The 8,305-nt window shown below is 29.5% G+C and overlaps 1 protein-coding gene across 1 annotated transcript in view; it reads left to right on the top strand.

The window, feature by feature from the left end:
- Window positions 1-887: 887 nt before the first annotated feature.
- LOC112748028 (suppressor of disruption of TFIIS) overlaps window positions 888-8,305 on the top strand; it is a 65,481-nt gene continuing 58,063 nt past the window's right edge. The window contains exon 1 of the mRNA XM_072218904.1: window positions 888-921. The gene's annotated coding sequence lies outside the window, so the exon portion shown is untranslated. The remainder of the gene's footprint in view (window positions 922-8,305) is intronic.

The following is an 8,305-nucleotide window of genomic DNA, read 5'->3' as shown; positions in this document are numbered from 1 at the left end:
TTTTTCCAAAACATGCATTAATATGTGGAAATTTTATATAATGGATAATCCAATGTCTGAATTATTTTTAGACAAATAATTAGTAGTTGGTGCTAAATATCTTAGCTTGTAGATAATAATGAAGTTTTTACTAAATATATGTATGCACACATTAAAGGAAACAAATTGTTTGTGATACAAGTGAAGATAACATTAGTATATCTTTAGAAAATGAAAATAGAAGTTAACCCTAATATAAGTTTTATTATTATGATTATTATTATAAAAATAGAAATTAACCATAATTAGCTAACATCTGCCTTGTGAGTATGTATGCGCGCTGAAGTTATCAATTAAATTTTTTATTAAAAAAATAAAATAATTATCCGAATCAATCTCTAAAAATTTTAAAAACCATAATTATAAGAACTGGATCGGATTGGTCAGTTCGACTGATAAATTAATAAACCAAATTTTCAATCGGTCCGGTCTAATTTTTAAACCATTTAAAAAATAGAATCAGTCAAAATCGATAAAATTGGTCAAAGTCGGTAAAAATTGTCTAAAACCGGTGAAAATCGATAAAACCGAATCATTCAAAAGAAAATTTTAAAATTGACGAATATGTAGTTTAAACATAGGTCTTTTTTATACTTGTATACTCTCCTTGCACTACAAAAAAAAAGGGACTTAACGGCTAAAAATTACCAATATTTTTTTAAACTGCTACAAATTAGTTGAATTGGTGCGGTTCTTATTGCGTAAATAAGCTCCACTCCAATTGAGTTGACTTGAGGCAATTTTGGACCCCAACAGCAGCAAATAACCTTGAGGGGAGCGGGTTTTGTTTCACTAAAATCCCCAAACAAAAATTAATAAGCGCCATTAACCTTCACCTTTTGTTGTTCTTTATTATTTTAAATGCTAATTATTAATTATATAGTAAAAACGTACATTATTTTTTTTAGATATTATTTTAATTTTATATTCACTTAATATTTAAATTAATTATATTTTTATTATTCATAATTTTTAATATAAATATAATTAAATATGTATAAATAAAAAATATCAAATATTTTTATTAATTACAATATAATTATTTTTTATGATTATATAATATTTATTAATATTATTTTTCAATATATACATATAGTATATAATAATATAATAAATATAAATTAATTAATTAGTTATTAAAATAAAAAATATTTACTTTAATAAAAAATAAAATTAAAAAATTTTATTATAAAAAAATACTAAAATTTTATATACTTATTTAATAATAACTAGATTATAATTTGTTGTTTATAATTTGTTGAAATTTGATTGTTTTTAAAATATTAGTATATATATATAATTTTAATTTTAAGTTTTAGACTATTTTATATTTATTATTTACATAGGACCGGTTCTACTGGTTTAATCAATAATTTATCGGTTGAACTAATAAATTAATAACTCAGTAGTTTGATTGGTTTGATTATCGGTTCGATTTTGACAACTATGTTAAAAACACATATTTTAGTTTCTAAAAAAATTAATACACAAATAATCAATCCCTAAAATTTTATTCCAACAGACAAATTAGTCCCTAATCTATTTTCCAACAGAATAATTACCCAAAACAATCCCTAAAGATTTTAAAACAGACATTTTAGTCCCAAAAAAAATACATAGATCAATCTCTAATATTTTTTCTGTCAGACATAACAGTCCTCCATCCATTTTATTTTTACTATATGTCAACCTTTATTATTATTAGCTTAACTTTGTGAATGTGGATGATGACACTAACACATTAATACACTATTTTTGTTAGAAACAAACAAGATGAATAATGATGCTTTGAAATCTAAATTAAAATATTTTCTATTAATACAAACATGTTTTATAAAATAGGATATTGTCGAATTCTTATTAACAATTTAACATTATACATATAAAATTAAGTTGCATATTTTTGATACACTTTTTTTTTGTTAACATGATTTTTGCACACATTATAAAATATTATAAAATGTATAAACAACAAAACATGAAACTAAACAAACCCAATAATATACTTTTAATTTAAGAGAATATGAGACTTACTATTTTTTTTTGTTGGATTTGGAATTTTGTATATAGTGAAGATGGTTCAATAATATTTTTTTTTTGAAAAAATACTATTATAAATCAAATAGGTTTAACTTAACCTTAAAAGTTAATTTAATTATAATATCTACTAATATTATTTTTTAATAAATACTTGAAGAATTTAGTGAGTCATGATAAAAAATAAACGGGAAATTGTTATGTTTAACAGAAAAAAATGTTAGAGATTTATCTGTATATTAATTTTTTGAAAACTAAAATATCTGCTTTTAAAATTTTTGGAGATTGATTTAGGTAATTACTCTACTAGAAAATAAACTAAGGACTAATTTGTCTGCCAGAATAAAATTTTAAGATATTTTTATATATTAATTTTTCTTGAGAACTAAAATGTCTGCTTTTAAAATTATTAGGAACTGATTTAGGTACTCAAAAAATACAAAATTTAATTTGCAATCCATTGTTGTGTATTTACATACCATACTAAAAATTTATTTTTAGTGGTCATTTATTTTATTTTTAGCAGTAGTAAAAATAACCGTTAATATATTTATCGACAACTAGATATTAGTTGTCTTATACTTTGTTGCTAAAAAATTTTAACAACAATTATATTTGCCAGTAAAAATTTTTTATTGGCGGCAAAAAATATATAATTGTCATTATAGTATATAGTAATAACAGAAAATATATAATTGCCACAAAAACATAAATTAAATAAAAATCATAGTGACTGTTAAGTTATTATTATTAAAAATGATTTTTATTGTAATGTTATTAAAAGAAAAATTGAAAATCCCTACTAATAAATAAATTGATTTATTCAATTTTAAAAGTGACCCATAATCTAAATTGTCTGTTAAAGTTACATTATTTTTAAAAGTAGAGAAGTAGCTTAAATACAATGGACAGAGAAGAACAAGGTAAAACTGTAAAAGGACATTATAATAGCCAGACACCATTTCCTCAATTAAAAAGTTTTTCAATTAATATTTTTTTATCAAAAAAAAATGTTTAATTATTGTTCAACACAATAATGCGATTTTTTTAGGTCATCAATGCTGTCATCTTATTCCATTTTGGTGCTTGACGTGATATGTCATTAATTTAAATATTCTCGAATGATATATATAATTATTATTACTTTGTAGCATCATTCAAGATTTCAGAATGAACACATATATACCATGACTTGTGTACTAATATTTCAATGAAGAATAAGTGGAATTAATTATAAATCGAAACATGTTTAATTTAAGAATGGCATGTTTAAGATAGAAACATAAACTCGTATAGTAGAGTTATAGAATTAGAGAGTTAATTTGTATAGAAAATGTAGAGAATCTTATAATTTGTTTGTTACGAAAATTATTTGTATTTGTTCTGTTTTTTATGTAGGAAAAAAATGAGTAGAACGATTATAATTATTAAAAAGTAATTACAAGTTGTATGATACTTATTTATATTATTTGATATAACGGAGAAATTTTAAAATTTGATAATTAGAATATCTTAATTATAAAGGTAATTCAGTGATTCTGCTGAAATTAAAGAAAAAATATGTGCAACATGAAGGATATCAAGCTCAAAGAAGAGAGAAAGTAAAAGAAAGTGAGAGTTCATGAACAAAGAGAGAAAGTTAGATTAGAAAAGAGAAGAAAAAAATTTTGAATTGTATTTTAGTAAAGTGAGTTCAAAAAATGACCCAATGATAATTCAACTCTAGCTACTTAGAGTAGAAGAATGTCAGTTGTCTTATTGAGTTCCACACAAACTAAACTAACTAATTGACATGTGTTTAATTACAAATTAACCACCAACTAACTAGCAAATTGATTATAGACCAACTAACTATCACAAACTGACTAACTGTAATGCTAATGCTAACTAATTGTATACCAATTTTATTTTACACTAATTTTGTTTTGCATCAACTAGTACTATCTATCATGACCCTTGCTACTTGGCTATTCTGTTTCTATTGCCACATTCTAAAGAGAATGCTTTAGTTCTTCATCATGACGGCTACTATTCACACTTCTGAGTTTTTTAAAATTCTCTGATTTTCTTCTGTGATCCTCTCTACTGAGCTTGCTTTTACTAATAAATTTTTTCAAGTCTTCAACTATTAGCTCTGACCTGAACTCAGGAAAGGTAACACTAGGTAATGATTTTGTCATCATATCATCCAGTTGCATAGCTCCAAGAACATGACTCACTTGAATAACTCTTTTTGTAATATAATCTTTTACAAAATAAAGATCAGTTTCAAAGCGTATTGATTTTGAATGCAAAATTGGATTGGCAGCAGCAACACAGCACTTAGGTTATCACAGTAAACTGATGGGGCTTTTAAGAGTTTAGCTCCTAATTCAACCATAAGGTTCTTAATCAAAATTAGTCTAGCAACCGAATCAGCCATAGCCCTATACTCTGCTTTAGTACTAGACCTGGCAACAACACCTTACTTCTTAGAACTCCATAATACCAAATTGCTTCCAAGAAAAATATAGAAATCTCTAGTAGACTTCCTATCATTTGGGTCCCCTACCCAATCAGAATCACTATAGGCTTTAACAATTTGAACACTTGTTTTCTGTAAGTGTAAACCAAAGTTGAGTGTTTCTTGCATATATCTCAAAACCCATTTTATTAACTTTCAGTGCTCATCCAAGAGATTTTGCATAAACCGTAAAATTTTGCCCACAAAGTATGCTAATTCTGGACGAGTGACTCTAAGGTACTGTAAACTGCCCACAACTGATCTATAGAGCTGAGAATTCTTGAACGCAAAGCCTCTAAAGGCAGAAAATCAAATTGAAGAAGGTAAAGGTGTATGGCAAGGCTTGCAATGTTCCATTTTTACTTTCTTGAGTAGATCTCTGACATATTTCTCTTTTGACAGTAGTAAACCTCCATTAGTAGTCTTAATGACCTAAATTCCAAGAAAATAGTGAAGTTTACCCATGTCTTTTAGCGCAAACTTGTCATTCAGCTGCCTAATGACTTGAAAGATTGCTTCATTTGAGTTTCCAATGATGATTATATCATCTACATATACCAGAACAAACAATGAGGAGCCAATTTTGAACTTGGTAAAGACAAAGATATCATATTTCATTGAATTGAAACTAAAATGTTGGAGAGTTGTGGACAACTTGTAGTACCAGGCTCTTGGTGCCTGCTTCATACCATAGAGGGCCTTGGTGAGCTTGCACACTAGATTGCCATCCCCAATTTCATAATCCTTTGACTGTTTCATGTATACATCTTCAGCCAAATCACCATGTAGTAAGGCGTTATTCACATCAAGTTGCCTAATCTTTCAATTTCTTGACAGTGCTAAGGTGAGAACAATGCAAATTGAGGTAGGTTTCACCACTGGGCTATATGTTCAGTGAAATCACATCCAGGCCTCTGAGAAAAACCTAAGCTACTAAGCGAGCCTTGTATTTTTTAAAGATTCCATCAGAGTCATATTTAACTCGAAAAATCCAGCGGCTGCCCACAGCTTCTCTGCCTTGAGGAAGAGGAACTTGTAAGACCCCAAAACCTTTGAAAAGTCTTATTATGATCAAGTCTCAAATCCTATAGTTATTTATAGCCTTAATTTCAGAAATTATTTTATTAAAGATAATTAAGGCAAGTTTTGATTTATTGAATTTGAGATGAGTTATGATTATTATCCAATTTTATAATTATTGGATTATTTTCTATATTTGAATTATAGAGTTGGTAGTTGTGAAATAATAAAGATTATATATGATTTAGACTAAATAATTAATATTTTAAATATTAATACTGCAATTTTGGAAAATAAAGAAATTAAGTATATTATTTCTAATTATATAATTTAGACATTTTATTGAAAATAATTTGTGAAAGTGGTGAACAAATAGTATTTTCTATATATAATTAGTGTTGGATTTAATTGAGTTTCAATTACTATATTATCCCTACTATTATTTGAAATTACCAATTACCCCTAATCCTAAGTTCCAAAAAGGAAACCCTAATCCTATACCCAGCAGCCGCCACCCTTCTTCTTCCCTCAGCAAACCTGCAACATGCATGTTTTCCCCCTTTCTCTTCCAAATCCATACGCTGTAAGAATAGAGAACAAGAGAGGCAGAGAGCTACAATAGAAGAGGAGATAAGCCATGCTGCGTCGCCACTGCCATCGTCCTCACCGCGCCTCACCGCGAGTCGCACTTCACAGTCGCCGCCATCGCTAACAGAGGGAGAGGGAGACTGAGTCACGGTGGAGGAGAGGAGGAGAGAGCGCGCCATCATTCACGCCTTGAGGGTTGTCACGTAAGGGAAGAGAGAAGAGAGCGTGCTGCCGCGCCGCTGATAAACCCCATTTTTAGGGTTTATCTTGTATTGAATTTAGAGTGTTTTGATAACCTTTTGTCACATTTAGCCTATAAATTATCATGGTTTTGTTATCTCTCCCATATTTATGCTTAAGTGTAAAAACATGCTTTTTAAGCCTTATTTTGATGAATTCTAATTTCCCTTTGATTCCATAAGATGCCTTGATGTGTTTGCTAGTAATTCCAGGATTGAAATAGGCTAGGCATGGATCAAAGGAAGCAAGGAAGGAAGCATACAAGTGGAGGGAAGCATAAAAAGTCAAAGAAGCAAAGTCAGCCAAGCACGCGCATGCGCACAAGGCGCTCGCACGCACATTGCAGAATTGGCCAGGGACGCGCAGTGCGCGCACGCGTCGATGACCGCACATGACTTCATTAATGCAACACGTGCCTGGCGATTTGAGAGGGTTTCTGAACCCATTTTTGGCGCCAATTGCTAGGAGAAAGGAATAAAAGGATGAAGGTTTAAGGGGAAGATATGAGAAGTTAGTTATCATTAGTCATAGTTTAGTTTAGAGTTAGTTTTAGAGAGAGAAGCTCTCACTTCTCTCTAGAATTAGGATTAGGTTTAGGTTAATCTCTCTTCTTGGATATAGGTTTAATTCATGCTTTGATTCATTTTTCATTTACCAATTCTTAATCTTCTCCTCCCCCTCTTTCTAGTTATGTGCTTTAATAATTGTAATTCTTCATTTTGTTTTGGATAGATTGTTGTTCCTTTGTTTTCTTTCAATAATGCAATTTGAGGTAATTCATGATAATTGTGATTTCCTTGATTGTTGTTGTTAATTCTTTGCAATAATTGTTGTTAGATTCTATTCTTGTTCTCAATTTACCATGCTTTTCTTTTGTACCTTCCAAGTGTTTGATGAAATGCTTGGTTGGATTTTAGTGTAGGTTTTGTTCCTCTTGGCCTAGGTAGAGTAATTAGTGACTCTTGAGTTATCTAATTCCTTTGTTGATTGATAATTAGAAGTTGCTAATTGATTTGAATGCCTCTAAAGCTAGTCTTTCCTTTAGGAGTTGATTAGGACTTGAGGAATCAAATTGATTCATCCACTTGACTCTCCTCCATGGTTAGAGGTTAACTAAGTGGGAGCAATGGACAATTTGTCATCACAATTGAGGAGGATAACTAGGATAGGACTTCTAGTTCTCATATCTTGCCAAGAGCTTTGCTAGTTGTTAGTTTATTTTCTTTGCCATTTATATTTCTTGTCTAAAATCTTAAAAAACCCCAATTATAACTCACAACCAATAACAAGACACTTTATTGTAAATCCTAGGGAGAACGACCCGAGGTCCAATACTTCGGTTTATAAATTTAGGGGTTTGTACTTGTAACAAACAACTTTTTGTATGAAAGGATTATTGCTTGGTTTAGAAACTATACTTCGACGAGATTTTATTTGTGAAATTCTAAACCGTCAAAAATCCAATCATCAAAATGGCGCCGTTGCCGGGAATTTGCAATGGTGTTGTGTTATTGGTTATTGTACATATGCGAATATTGTGAATAGGTTTATCTTTTGTTTGTTTCTTAATTTTTGTTAGTTTTATTTTGTTCTCTCACTATGAATTTTCACTTTGGCTTTGAGTTTGGTTCTAATTATGTTATAGGAAATGTGGACTTCAATGGTAACATGTACCAAGGATGGAACCAACAAAGATGGGAGGAGACTCAAGGAATTGATCACTCCTATTGGCAACAACCTCCGGATACTTATAGGTATACTCCTAATACATGTCAACTCAATGGCTATGGTGAATCTTTTTGTGATAATCAATCATCACCATATGCCTATGACTCCTATCCTCAACATGAACCTCAACCATCCTCACAAGCCTCTCAT

The sequence above is a fragment of the Arachis hypogaea genome, chromosome 2 (assembly GCF_003086295.3).
Source record: "Arachis hypogaea cultivar Tifrunner chromosome 2, arahy.Tifrunner.gnm2.J5K5, whole genome shotgun sequence".
Lineage (NCBI taxonomy): Eukaryota > Viridiplantae > Streptophyta > Magnoliopsida > Fabales > Fabaceae > Arachis > Arachis hypogaea.
The sequence above is the reverse complement of the archived record's forward strand: the minus strand, read 5'-3'. Positions and strand labels throughout refer to the sequence as shown.